Raw genomic sequence first — 15,417 nt, 5'->3', positions numbered from 1 at the left:
ATTATCATTGATCATTTCCTTAGGATGTTTCCAAGAAGCAGAAATGCTGACTCAAAGGGTGAATGTTTTTAAACATCTTAACCATTTCTTGTTAAATAAGACATGCAGTATAAAAAAATCTGCAAAACAGGTGAGCAGAAAGAAAAAAAACATGAATTACCTGTAGGAACCTCACCCAAAAAAATCCACTATTTACCTTTTGGTGTTAATTGTTTTGGCCTCTGATATATATGTGAGATTTTTCTCACTCCTGCAGTGAAACACTTCCAGTTCTGTCTCCTTTAGCAGATGGTCTCATGCTCTGAATCGCACAACCTAGCCAGTCATTTCCCTGGTGGTGGATGCTATTGACAACAGCTCTAGGTAACTTGACTATGATGCCAATAAATATATGAACTAGGGCTCCCTGGGGCTTCTGAGGCTACAACGTCTAACTGGGATCAGCAGAAGCTGGGACAGCAGGACTGGCCTTAGTCTCACACTGGACATCCATCAGTCAGGTGACCAGTTATGAGGGCCACCTATATCCAAAAAGGGATTTCCATCTCTGGTTATATATGGTGAATGACATCTTTACATTATCTCCACTCTTCTCTGCGATCCTGCTAAAATGGCAGGATTTTAGGATCCTGCTAAAAGACAAGGAGAACAGGAGAGGCACCATCAATGGACAAGAGAGGGTAGAATTTGGGAAGTAGACAGCAGAGGGACAAGTGACATCATGGTTTTGAGCCTGGGTTCTGGGTGGAAGTGCCAGATCCATGACTCTGTGACCTTGAGCAAGTCACTTAAACTCTCCACGTCCCAAGTCACTTAAACTCTCCATGTCCCAAGAGTGGAGAGGAAGAAATGACACATTCCTTGTTAATCGCTTAGAACAATGCTTGATGGAATTGCTGCTTCATCAACAACAGCCATTGCACATACTCTCATGACTGCTGCTGTTCTGTAGAGACTTGAGACCTTGGCTGGAAGTAGGGGAGGCTGAAGAGAACAAATAACTCAACTGAACTCCAACTGGAGGCAAGGCACCACACTGAAATGGTAAGACCTGGCAAGAAGGATTACCAATTAGCCTCCAGAACTCCAACTGCCAGGCTGATACCTATCAGGCAGGAATGTGGAGACTTCCTCTCTGAGAAAATAGCCTCTCCAAATAAAGACCTCTAGATGCTGACACTGAGGTACCTCAACAAACTAGGCTTATCTCTCACTACTCAGTCAACACCCGTCCCCCACCGCTCCTCCCCTCCCCCCCAGACAGAGGTTCCAGTCAGCATTCAGTGTCTCATTCCTGAATATCAATGGGCAAGCCAGGAAGGCCAGACATGGGAGGGGAAAGTCTTTAACACAAAAGATAGAGAAGGATGAATACCCAGCTTTTTCCTCAATGTAGATGGGACTGGAGGAGATTATGCTGAGTGAAAGAAGTCAAGAAGAAAAAGTCAATTATCATATGGTTTCACTTATGTGAGGGACATAAGGAATAGCATGGAGAACATTAGGAGAAGGAAGGAAAAAATGAAGGGGGAGAAATCAGAGGGGAGACAAACCATGAGAGACTACAGATTCTGGAAACAGAGGGTTTTAAGGGTGGGGGGTAGGGGGATGGGTGAGCCCAGAGATGGGTATTATGGAGGGCACACATTGCACAGAGCACCCGGTTATATGCAAACAGTGAATCATGGAACACTGCACCAAAAACTAATGATGTACTGTATGCTGACTAACATAAAATAATTTTTAAAAATAAAGAAAAAAAAAAGGAAGGAAACTTACAGAGAAAAAGAACAAGAATTATAGAGAAACAGGAAAGGACAGATAGTAGGAGAAAAATTTAAGAACAAACCAACATTATGCATCTCTAGAGAGATGAAAGAAGAAATACAACCAGGGAAACAAGAACAAGAGATGACAAAAAGAAACCAACCACTGGAAGATAGCTCTTTGGAATACTATAAATATGAGAGCTAATTTTTTTTTTTAAATTCAGAGGAAACATAGGATGTCAAAGCTAGAATTTATCTTAGAAATCATTTACTGATCAACCATCCCAGTGCAGAGGTGAGGAAATGAGGACCTGGAATGGTGAACTGGTTTGCCAAAGGCGATAAAACTAGAGCCTCAAAAATTACAGGAGGGAACTCATACCAAGGGCTTGGCAGTAGGAAGCACTCCATAAATTTGTGTCTTGATAACGTTCATTAAGAGTTTATTATTTCTAAATGACACCTTGACAGAGCTGTTTAAACATTTTAAGAGCTTAAATGTGTTATGTATGGGGAATAAGCTTTGGTTTATAGGGAATATAAACCAATTGTGTATGTTCACAATTCATAAGCATTATTGTCCCCACTTTAAAAGTTAAAACAACCCTGGTGTTAAGAGAGCTTACTTACACGTGTGTAAGCTTACCCTAGTTACTGAGGAGTGGCTGACTCCGTGGCAGAGCCAAGGGTCCACTTCTAAAGAGGTCACATCAGAACTCCAACATTCTAGAATTCCTACTGGAGCTGAACCAATGACTTAGACCAGCATCGCCTAGTTCAAATTTAAACTACATAAATTAAATATTTTAAGTTTTCTGGAGCAATACTAACAAAAAAAAAAAAAGTAAGAGGAGATGAAATTAATTTCAATAATAGACTTTAATTCAATGGATCCAAGACAGTTATCATTTGAACATGTAATATAAAAATATTAATGTGATTTTTTTTACACTCATTCTTAATTTCTGAAATCTGCAATATAATTTACATTTACAGCACATCTCAGTTCACATGATCTGTACCTCAGATGCTGAAGAGCCCCATGAGGCAGGTGGCTACAGTGATGGACAGGCACGTCCCCAACCAGTGAGAGCAAGAGAATGATGTGGGCTAAGCTCAACCCTCACAGCTTCTTAACCAGTGTAACTGGCTACAGGGATCACTGAGCCAATCATGGAGCTAACAGGATTCCCTCTTAACCTGAGGCTCAGCCCCTCTGTAATACACTCCCCCACTCCACCAGAACGTAGCCCTGGTCTGTGTTTCCTAAATACCCCATATTACTGCTCTCCTAGCAGTTACTGATGTGGTGTTGTGGAGAAAGAATTCTTGAGACATCTTACGGTACAAGAAGGTGCCTTTATTATAGCACAGGCATAAGACCCCTGGGGGGCAATGAGTTGTACTTAGGATTGTGAGGAGCAACTGATTACATGCCACCCACCCCCCAAACTTAAAAGTATATAGATAATGTAAGTCTCTAAAGGGATTTCCACATGTGAAAGAATATTTATAGGATCCTGGAGATCTGGCTATTATTGTCAAGACAAGGTTGCTTTTAGTCTCTAGCAAAACATTAACATGAAGGCAGCCACGAGTTCCTTGAGGAATGTCATGCTCTGCAGGTCTTGTGTATTTACCAGTGGGCTGAAAACTGTGAGGTAATTTAATTTTAGCTGCATTTCTCTTGCCTTTGTTCTCCTCATCATCCTCCCCCACCCCCTGAACAATTTTGACCCTTCAATCTTTAAGGTTGCTGAGGCTGGAAGGTTTTTATCTTCTGTAACTTCTTCCTGCTGAAGAGGGGAACAGCGATGTCCCTACCTACAAGTCAACATCGGTCAGTTGGGGAATTTATACAGAGGAGTTACCAAAGGCAGAGGCAGCCGAATCCAAGGTAGACAAACCCATGCAAATCTCCTCAAGTAGAAAAGATCATCGGTCAGCTTGAAGTAACGGCAGTTGGAAGAGTCTCCCCAGGGAGACCAGGCGAGGAAACACTGGAAAAAAACAACAAAAGAAAATGGAGATTGTTATGGGAAAAAGAAGCCCAATAAAAAGACCTTTGATAGTTGATCAAGATCCTCCTCCAGTCCAGGAGTTTAGCCAATCATTAAAGGAGAGGGAGGGATCGTGTAAAGTGCCAATTTGAGTATTCATATCTTTTAGCAATCCTGTTACCTTTCTGTGATGAACTGGAATATATACACAATATTCCATTTTAATAACAGGGTTGGTATCGCTTTGTGCAGCTGTTAAATACCGAAGGCCATTTGATTTTGTAGAAGTGCTTTGAGCCTCTGTGTAACTTCAGCATTAGGTAAGAAAATACTGCTTTGTGAATCATTTAGTGCTTTTATAGTGCTTTCGGTAAGGGATTCCATATGCCAAATGACATCCTCCAGTTCCATCGAGGGAACAAAGATGGATGTTAAATGATCATACCAGTGAAATAGTGATTGTGTCTATCATTGTTTTAAATAAGATTAGCCAGGGGCGCCTGGGTGGCTCAGTGGGTTAAGCCGCTGCCTTCGGCTCAGGTCATGATCTCAGGGTCCTGGGATCGAGCCCCGCATCGGGCTCTCTGCTCAGCAGGGATCCTGCTTCCTCCTCTCTCTCTACCTGCCTCTCTGCCTGCTTGTGATCTCTCTCTGTCAAATAAATAAATAAAATCTTAAAAAAAAAATAAGATTAGCCAGAGTAGTGATGGTTTTGATAACGTGCCCATGAATCCAAGCAAAACCCAAGGTACAATGACACGTCCATCCCAGAGGAAACCAGGGCCATGGGTTAGAGCCAGGTAACCATCAGGGGCCACTTGGAGCCAGCCATCTAATTCTGGGTTGCCTTGCCCAGCCAGTAGCAAACTAATCGGTAACCTGGAGTACAATGGCTTGAGAGCATCTTCTAGCGATAGCCATCCCAAATGCTGTCCAGGTATCACATGTATGATTTCTTTGTAGTCAGCATAAAACTGCCTTTTGATTGCGTTGTCCAGAAGTTGGTGTGAACCATAAATAATCATCCCAGATTTGGTATATACCATCATAGGTATATTGAGAAGCAGGGTTTTTTAATCTAAGCACTCATTGACAGACACTAATTTGTAGGCTTGTGAATTCAGTTAAAACCTTAATAGTTTGAGGGGCGCTTGAGTGGCTCAGCGGGTTAAGCCTCTGCCTTTGGCTTAGGTCATGATCTCAGGGTCCTGGGATTGAGTCCTGCATCGGGCCCTCTGCTCAGCAGGGAGCCTGCTTTCCCCTTTCCTTCTGCCTGCCTCTCTGCCTACTTGTGATCTGTCAAATAAATAAATAAAATCTTAAAAAAAAAAAAAACAACCTTAATAGTTTGAGGGTATCAAAAAGTCTGGCTATGACCTGGAAAGTTCCAAGTCATACCGATCATGGGCCAAGAAGAAACACTTTTTTAACGTGATAGAATTATCACATTATATGCTGGTGTTAGGATTATGTATCATATCTAAAATATAAGTGTATAAGGAGTGCCAGTCAGCACCTTGTAAAGGAGAAACATACCAGGGTAACTTGAATGTACTTGACATGGGCACAATTCCACACAGCCAACAAATTGTTTGATTTTGAAGTTCAGCATAATGTTGTGCCCATTGTAGAAAGGCACTGTCTCTTAATGTTGGTGAACAAAGAACAAAAAGAAAATATACAACCTTCATAGTCGTTTGAAGAGGAGTTTCAAATCTTCTAAAGGTTCACAGGAGTAAGAAGGCATGGTAGTTTGTTCACTGGTTTCCTATGAAGGAAGTACAGGTTTTATTTTAGATCCAAGAGTCCAAGAAGAGTGTCCCCCTAATTTTCCTGCAGTAGAAGTACATAATATGACCTGACATCAACTCTTCTATATTTAAGTCTCCCACTGCGCTTGACTTCCAATCTTGGAAAGAAGCCGTGTCTCCAGGGCTGGCATGGGCTGGGCTTTCAGTTATAGTTCAGTCAGGTTTGGGGAGCATGTCATCAGCATATTTGTTAAGTAACTTAGGAATTAAACCAGCCTCAAATGAGTCATTACATAAAGTGTTATGATCTTTATCTTATCACATGTCCACTGTAAGAAATGGTTTTCCATATAATATCTCATAACCTATAGGTTCTTCTGGAGCAGTTCTCATTCTGAGAAAGCTTAGTGATAAGAGAGTAACCCAATCTTCCCGGGTCTCTAGACTTAGTAAGGTGCTGTTTTAAAGTAGGATTAGCTTTCTCTATCTTTCCAGAGGATTGTGGATATAGAAAATATTTAATTATTTTAATATTTAATAGCTCCCTGTGCTATTTGTTATTTGTGCAGTAAAAGGTCTGTTGCCACTTTGAAGGGTCCGTGGAAGGCCAGATCTAGGAATAATGTCTCACAACGAAACTCTGGTTACTTCCATGGCTCTTTCAGTTTTATACTGAAAGGCCTTGACCCAGCCAGTAAAAGTATCAACAAACACTAGTAGGAACTTAGAGCCTTTGCAAGGAGGCAGCTGTGTGAAATCAAGCTGCCAGTCCTCTCCTGGTTACGTTCCATGTCTTTGGACTGGTGTCAAAAGTGGGGGGAGGCAGGATGGACAGCTCTTTCCAGATTTACTTGTACACAAACAATACAGGATCGACAGATCTGTTTTATAGTTGTTAAATTTATGCCACCAAATATATTTTTTATTAAACGTTCTAAAGCGTTTTTTTGCCCAAATGAGTAGCCTGGTGTAAACCTGTATTTTACCTCCCATCGGTTATTTTTGGGTATGGAGATGTTCCCATCATTAACAAGGCAGTCCTGTGCATTTTAAAAAATATACTTGTTTCTGGGCCACGTGAATCTCTTGGTCTAAACAGTCTGAAGATATGGGGGCACCTGGAGGGCTCAGTCAGTTAAGTGTTCTTTATTTCACTTCAGGTTATGATCTCAGGCTCGTGAGATCCAAGCTTAAGATTCTCTCTCATCCTCACCCTCTGCCCTTCCCCCTGTCTACCACCCCCCCGCACTTAATAATTGGAGTTAAAACTGATGTAAGACTTAATATTTGTTAATTTTGTGCTGTCTGTTTGGCTGCATGGTCAGCCAAACTGTTTCCTTTAGATTCCAAGGTCCTATCCTTTTGATGTCCTTTGAGATGAATTACAGCCACCCCTGTAGGTAGATTTATGGCCTCAAGAAGGGTAATTATTTCAGGCCCTTATCTGAGGAGCTGACTTGATAGTAATCCCCTTTCTTTCCAAATTGCTCCATGGGCATGTAGCACCAGGAAAAATCATAGGAGTCAGTATAAATATTAACTTTTAGGCCTTTTGCCAATTGATGAGCAGGGGTAAGTGCTATTAATTTAGCCTTTTGGGAAGATGTATTTACTGGAAGGGCTTTGGCCTCAATGGTCTTAATTAAGCTAACTACAGCATAAGTGACTTCTCCTTCTCCCTTATCCATGAAGCTACTGCCATCGGTAAATCTACTATCCACTGCATTTTCAATAGGGGGAATCTTTTAAGTCTGGTCAGCTAAAATAATCAAAATCAATAATTTCTAAGCAGTCATGTCCTAACATAGAAGTCAGATGGTCAGGTCCAGGCATCAGGGTAGCTGGGTTTAAAGTTTGACAGGTTTTAAGTATTATTTCAGACATATCTGTAAACATAGCCTGGCATTTAGTACGTCCGCCTCTTGTCATCCATTGGTCACCTTTGGTCTCTAGGACACTGTGCACCTGATGTGGAGTCACCACTGTCAAGGACTGTCCCACAGTAAGTTCTGAAGCTGCTTCTACCAGGAGAGCTGCTGCAACCACCCTGACGCTATAGTTATCAAGGGCCCTTGAAAAACAGCTCAGCACTCTTGTTTTGTTCCCTAATTTCTGGGTAAGCAGCCCCAAAGCTTGTCCTTGTTTTTCTGCTATAGACAAAGTAAAAGGTTTTTCTAAATTTGGTAAAGCCAAAGCTGGGGCCGACAAAAGGTTAGCTTTGAATGTTTGAAAGGCTGTCTGCTGGGCTTTAGTCCAGAGTAAATGTTCCTTATCAGGGCCTTTAACTGAATCATACAATGATTCAAAGAACCCAAATCCAGCCATCCATAGGTGGCAAAATCCTGCCACAGCTGGGAAAATATGGAGTTGTTTCTTTGTAGCGGAGGGTCTGAGATAACACAGTCTTTTTCCTATCAGCGGACAGGGTATGGTGAGCCTGGGTTAATTCGTATCACAGATAGGTACACCTTTTGTTTAGATATCTGTGCTTCTTAAGAGAAACATGCTATCCCATTTACCAAGAAATAAAAAGTTATAGGGGCACCTGGGTGACTCAGTGGGTTAAAGCTTCTGCTTTCAGCTCAGGTCATGATCCCAGGGTCCTGGGATCGAGCCCCGAATTGGGCTCTCTGCTCAGCGGGGAGCCTGCTTCCCCCCCGCCCCCCACCCCCGTCTCTGCCTGCCTCTCTGCCTGCTTGTGATCTCTGTGAGGTAAATAAATAAACAAAATCCTAAAATAAATAAATAAATAAAAAGTTACACAATTACTCTCAGATATTTCTTTTGTGGGACTACAGAGTAAAATATCCACATATTGAATTATCATTCCTCAAGGGGACGATAGATCAAGGATCTATCACCAAAGTCTTTACTAAGTACAGCCCCAAATAGGTGAGGACAGTCTCTAAATCCTCATGGCAAGACTGTCCAAGTTAACTGAGCAGCCTCTGGGCTTGAACGTGAGGCCTATTCAACAGCAAGTAGTGGCTGTGTTTCTTCACTTAGAAGGCTGCAGAAGAAGGTGTCTTTTAAGTCAAGTGCTGTAAGCCAGTTAGCATCCCCAGGGACCTGGGTGAGAATAGTATAGGGATTTGGCACTATGGGATAAATAGGTACAATGGCTTCATTTATTGCCCTTGAATCTTATGCCATTCAATAGTCTCCATTTGCCTTTTAACTGGTAAACTCTGAGTATTATAAGGAGACTGACAAGGCCTTAACATACCATGTTTGAGAAACTTACCAATAAGTGATTATAACCCAGCTTTTGCCTCAGGTTTTAAGGGATATATCTATTTTTTTTATGATGTATAGAGGTTGGATCCTTTAAGGTCATTTTAACTAGTTGGTCTTTAAGAGCCTGTCCTGGGACACTGCAATCCCAGACCTATGGATTTACTTCCTTCCAAATATTAGAAGGGATAACAGGGCAAGGTTTTAATTCTCCAAGTGTTAAAGAGAAAAGCCATTCTCCTCTTTAGTAAGAGCAAACCTGCTTCCTAGTTTATGTGTTAAGTCTCTTCCAAGTGATGGAGTGAGACAAGATGGAAGGACTAGAAAAACACGAGTCTCCAACTGACTTCTATATTTACAAGTTAAAGGAATTGTCTGACATTTCATTTTAGTTTCCCCTTCTATGCCAACAATATTGTGGTTAGAAAGACAAGTAGGGCTGGGGTGGTTGGGGTTAGGCATCCTACCCTGGTTTCCACTCAGGTCATGATCTTGGGGTCACGAGATCAAACCCTGAGTTGGGTTACATGCCGAATGTAAAGCCTACCTGGGATTCTCTCTCTCCCTGTACACCTCCCCACTCCACTCACTCTCTCTAAAAAAAATAAATAAATAAATGAAAGAAACAAAGAAAGAGAGAGAGAGAAAGAAAGATAACTAGGGCCTGAGTGCAGAGTAAAAAACAGAGTAAATGGCTCCTGTACCAATAAGGATATTGATAAACTTACCTTCCACATCCAGGGTAACCTGGGGCTCAGTCATCTGGATGTCAAAGGCAGCCAGACCAGCCTCAGGGCCCCATCATGCCAGATCCTCAGGTTCCCGCTCTCAGGCGAAGAAGTGAGTTCCTGTCTTCCTCTCTCTCTGGAGATGAGGACAGTCTCTCTTCCAATGTCCTTCTTCCTTACAGACAGGACATGGCCCCGGTGGAGAGCTTTTTTTGGACATTCCTTGCTCCAATGTCCAATCTGGCCACACCCATAGCATGGGTCTTACCTGGTCCTTGGTCTGATGCCGGCTTTTTCTTTGGCCCCTGGTTAGTCTGGTGTTGTGGGGGATCCGCGAAGAGCGGCAGCCAATATTTGAACCTGTATTTTACCCTGCAGCTTAGCTCTCCGGTCCTTTCCCTGTCTTAAAACTTTCTATTATTAAAAACTCCAGTAGTGAACTTTAGTAGGTGCTGGGTGGGGGTTTGAGGACCTAAAGTCACTCTAGTCAATTTTCAGTGGATGTCAGGCTCCAACTGACTTATAAAATGCATGCATAATCTAAGTGTTCCCTCAGGTGAAATGGAGTCCAGGTTTGTATATGTAAGGATGGCTTCTAGCAGATGACCTTGAAATAGAGCTAGATTTTTATCAGCTCCTTGAGTAATTCCATGAATTTTAACAAAGCTTACAGGTTTATCAAATACTTTTTTTCATTCCTCTATTAAGTTACCATTTGGACTCATCTTTCCCCTCCTTGATAATGCCAGTGTGGTTGGGTATTTGGGATAGCAACACCTCCCACCATCTCTATCTCTAGCTCTGGCTGCTAGTTCATCAACAAATTCTTGAGCCCCTGCCCAGATAAGGTTCTTTTTTTCAGGGGTACAACAATGAGTTCAAACCTAATAGATAATTGCTGAAAACCCTCAATAAATTAAGAGTTTTCAGAATATCATCCTAATTGTTTTATCTGAGCCAAGTCTGCCATGGATAATGGGACATGGACTCTAATCACGTCCACTGTCTCCATTAGCAACCTCCCTAACAGGATAGAGTCCAGGTTTAGAAGGAGCTCCCAGAAGACAGGGAATTCTACTCCTGGTATGCCCAGCTGGAGCAGAAGGGTCTTGGGGCTTTTAAGAAGGAGGGATAGTAACAGATTCAATGTCTTCTTTGAGCTGGCTGGTGATTCCTCCCAGAACCCAAGTTCTTTGGGAGGAGGGGGCTTATTCAGACAGTTATCATCCAATATGTTGGGGGGATTCATTAGCTTGTTTAATGGCAGAAAAAATTTTGCAAGAAGCCCTGAAGTCAGGATCTTAATTTAAGGCCATAAGGCCTGGACATAGATAGGGCACTTCAATCCTCTTGCCTTGTTTTCTGCAGAAGAGATCTAACTGGTATGTAGTACTGAAGTCTGTTATCCCATTATTGGGCTATTTTTCCCCCTCAACTCCTAAGGAGTACTGAGACCATGCATTATTGCAGAAGATGATGAGTCTTTTCTTCTTTTAAATCTTGCAATCCAAATCGGTTCCAATGGGTTAAGAGATACCCCAAGGGAGGAAGACACCCCCAAGAGGAAAATTCCATTCCCATAAAAGGAGAAAAGTCCATTATCATAATCCCTCGTGGACTGCTTGATGGCATCCCATTCAGGATTATGTCAAGGGTTCCTAGTGTTCAGAGAGACCAGAGGCATCCTTCAAAAAGCTGTTAAAATACTGACTTATTTACTGGAGGGATGTCAACATCTCTTTGCTTCCCTATTGTTTTTCCCAGGACACAACAGGTGCCAGTAGGTGAACCAATAGAGCCTGCCATCTTAACCCATGGAGATGCTAACAATTTGCAGGAGGAAATACCTAATGTTACAATTTAAATTGTCAGTAGAGGACACTGAGGAAGAATAGTAAAGATGGAAATCCATCATGGTCTAAGTGACATTCCAACACATGTGGTTTTGATAGCTGACTTCCCCAGGAAATGGTCCCTGGCTGGGTTTTAATTCAGTCAGGGTACCTGTTTTAGCCAGCTCTAGGCAGAGGTCTCCTGGGCAGAAGTTGCTAAACCAGAAATGTGGAGGGGATCACATTAGACTAATGAGGAGGAAACCTCCCACGGGAGCCTAAGCATTAGTAACTCATCAAGTTTGCACTGAGGCTCGAAGTCCAAATGAAGGATGATGCAGAATCCCTGTATACAGGGGACACCAAAAATGATGTGGGCCATCAAGCACAATGCTCAAGAAAGAATTCTTTTTTTTTTTTTTTTTTAAAGATTTTATTTATTTATTTAACAGAGAGAGATCACAAGCAGGCAGAGAGGCAGGTAGAGAGAGAGGAGGAAGCAGGCTCCCTGCCGAGCAGAGAGCCCAATGCGGGGCTCGATCCCAGGACCCTGAGATCATGACCTGAGCCGAAGGCAGCAGCTTAACCCACTGAGCCACCCAGGTGCCCCTCAAGAAAGAATTCTTAAGACATTTTTCAGTGCAAAAAGATGATTATAGCACAGGCACAGGACCTGTGGACAGATAGCTGCAGTTGTGATTGTGAAGAGTGGCTGATTATATACTTTAAGTTTGGAGGGGTGGTGCACAGAGATACCGTAAGTCTCTAAAGGGATTTCCACATGTTAAAGAAGAATGACAGGATCTGGAGATCTAACTATTATTGTCAAAATAAGGTAATTTTAGTCTCTAGCAAAATATTAACACTGGGGCCCCTGGGTGGCTCAGTGGGTTAAGCGTCTGCATAGGGCTCAGGTCATGATCCCAGGGTCCCGAGATCAAGCCCTACATCCTGCTCCCCGCTCAACAGGGAGCCTGCTTCTCCCTCTGTCCCTCCCCCAACTTGTGCACACACTCACGTGCTCACTCTCTCTCAAATAAAATCTTTAAAAAAATTAACATGAAGGCAGTCATGAGTCCTTGAGGAATGTCATGCTCTGTAACCCTCAGGTATTTATCAGTGGGCTAAAAACTATAAGGAAATTTAATTTTAGCTGCATTTTTCTTGCCTTTGTTCTCCTCATCTGTTATCACAGACAATTTTAAAGTTTTTACACATCGATTTCCCTCAATTAAAGTCTGGGTTCCTTGAGGTCTAGGAATATTCCTTTTAAATTCCTGATTCCGAAGCACCTCTGTGCTGTGTACATTAAATGATCCCTAAGTTCTGATCCAAGATGGTAATGCAGGAACAACCTGAACCCACCCCCTCCAGGGATGCACCAAATCTACATCTTTTCATAAAGCAATTCCTCCTGAGGAGGAAGTGATGGCTGACTGAACAACTTCTGCACAAAGAAAAGACCACACTGAGAATAGCATGGGAGATGAAAACACACTTGTGAAGGGAACAACTATCCCTCACACTGCAAAGGTCAGCGAGGAGGGAGGTGCTGAGAGATGGTAAGTGGATCTGCTTCCCTTATCACACACACACACAAAAGCTGTGTTTTTTTTTTTTTTTTAAAGATTTTATTTATTTATTTGACAGAGAGAGATCACAAGTAGACGGAGAGGCAGGCAGAGAGAGAGAGAGAGGGAAGCAGGCACCCCGCTGAGCAGAGAGCCCGATGCGGGACTCGATCCCAGGACCCTGAGATCATGACCCGAGCCGAAGGCAGCGGCTTAATCCACTGAGCCACCCAGGCGCCCCTGTTTTTTTTTTTTTTTTTTTTTAAAGATTTTATTTATTTATTTGATACAGAGAGAGAGCACAAGCACGGGGAGCAGCAGGCAGAGGGAGAGGGAGAAGCAGGCTCCCCACTGAGCAGGAAGCCCCATGTGGGACTCAATCCCAGAACCCCAGGATCATGACCTGAGCCAAAGGTAGATGCTTAACCCACTGAGCCACCCAGGTACCCCCCACCCCGCCACCAAAAAGCTGTGTTTTATTTTATTTTATTTTATTTATTTATTATTTTTTTTAAAGCTGTGTTTTAAAAGGAGAACTAGAATATAAAGGAACCAGTCCCGGAACTCTCTCCAGGTCTGAGAGGCACATGAGTGCCGTGGTTTATGCTCCCCCTCACCCTGATAGTGCACATGGGAACAGAGTCCAAGCAGCATAACCGGCTGGCTGCCTCAGCGAGCCCTGGGCCTTCACCCACACCAGCCCCGAATGCCCTGGGGCACAGAAAAAAACAAAACAAAACACAGCGTTTAAAAGAGCAACTGGAAAGCGCCTGGGTGGCTCAGTGGGTTAAATCTCTGCCTTTGGCTCAGGTCATGATCTCAGGGTCCTGGGATCGAGTCCGGCATCGGGCTCTCTGCTCAGTGGGGAGCCTGCTTCCCTTCCTCTCTCTCTGCCTGCCTCTCTGCCTACTTGTGATCTCTGTCAAATAAATAAATAAAATCTTTTTTAAAAAAGTAAAAGAGCAACTAGAGGCACCTGGGTGGTTCAGTTGGTGAAGCCCTGTCCCTCTGCCCCTCCCCCTGCTCGTGCTCCCTATCTCTCGCTCAAATAAAGAAATAAAATCTTTTAAAAAATGAAAATGAAACAAAATAGAAGAGCAACTAAAATATAAAAGAGCCAGTCATAAAACTCCACCAAATGGTGGGGGAACTCTCTCCGGACCAGAAGGGCTGGTGAGCACCATGATTTACATTCCCACTCCACAATGGACAGGAACAAGGCCTGGGTGCCACCACTGGCTTACTGCCTCAGTGAGCCTTTGGGCCCTAAATGACCCCAGCCCCAGCTGCCCCACCAAGGCAGCCCCAGAACTCCCTGGTCCAGGCTCACTGCAGCTCTAGCTATCATACCAAGGTGCAACGCACCCCAGAACACTCCAGGCCCACACCACTTTGGCTCCAGACAGCTTGCCAAGGCATCTATGGCACAGAGCAATCCAGGACCTTCTGGCTCATGCCTGCCTTGGCTCTAGCTGCCCCACCAAACTTCCCCCTATGCAGAGCACCCCAGGAAGGCCTGGCCAGTGCCTCCCTCAGTTCTAGCTGCCCCACCAAGGCTCTCCCTGTATAGACAACCCGAGGACACCTGGACTACTCTCTACCAGGATGTCTGTCCTCAGGGCTAGAGGACCTCAGGACAACCTGGCCCATGCTGGCCTTGACTCTAATCACCCCACCAGGGCACCCCACACACTAAGAACCCTGGAATACCTCAGCTTACACCCACTTAACTATAGCTGTCCTGCTAGAAGATAAAGAAGGACACAATAACAGAGGAGAAGACATAACAACTCTAAGTATTTATGCACTCAACTTGGGAGCACCCAAGCACACATAAAACAGTAATAACATAAAGGAATGAGTCAACAATAATACAATAACAGAAGACTAACACCCCACTTACCTCAATGAACAGATCGTCTAAAGAGAAAATCGACAAAGAAACAATGGCTTTGAATGACACCCTAGATTAGACAGATTTAACAGCTATAGTCAGGACATTCCATCCTAAAGCAGAATGCACATTCTTTACAAGTGCACATGGAACATTCTCCAGAACAGATTACATATTAGCCCACAAAACAAGCCTCAACAAATTCCAGAAGATCAAAGTCATCCCGTGCATCTTTCCTAACCACAAGGCTATGAAACTAGAAGTCAAGCACAAGAAAAAAATCTGCAAAGACCACAAAGAGATGGAGGTTAAATAACATGCTACTTACTAAACAATGAATGAGTCAACCAGGAAATAAAAGAAGTAAAGTTCCTGGAAATAAGTGTGAAAATACAATGGTCCAAAACCTTTGCAATGCAGCAAAAATGGTTCTAAGAGCGAGGTTATAACAATACAAGCCTACACTCAAGAAGCAAGAAAAATCTCAAATAAACAACCTAACCTTATATCTAAAGGAGCTAGACAAAGAACAAACAAAACCATCAGGAGGAAGGAAATAATAAAGATTAGAGCAGAAATAAATGATATAGAAATGAAAAAAACTCAACAGGACAGATGAAACCAGGAGCCAGTTCTTT

General features: G+C 43.1%; 1 long non-coding RNA gene across 1 annotated transcript; it reads right to left on the bottom strand.

The window, feature by feature from the left end:
• Positions 1 to 2,664: 2,664 nt before the first annotated feature.
• LOC125103224 (uncharacterized) lies at positions 2,665 to 14,918 on the bottom strand. Its single transcript, XR_007128323.1, has 3 exons — positions 14,789 to 14,918; positions 5,455 to 5,537; positions 2,665 to 3,769 (listed from the first exon to the last, which is right to left on the bottom strand). It is a non-coding gene; the product is annotated as an uncharacterized LOC125103224 (long non-coding RNA).
• Between the last annotated feature and the right edge of the window lie 499 nt (positions 14,919 to 15,417).

Source organism: Lutra lutra, chromosome 6 (assembly GCF_902655055.1).
Source record: "Lutra lutra chromosome 6, mLutLut1.2, whole genome shotgun sequence".
NCBI lineage: Eukaryota > Metazoa > Chordata > Mammalia > Carnivora > Mustelidae > Lutra > Lutra lutra.
This window is presented reverse-complemented; position numbering and strand designations above follow the sequence as displayed.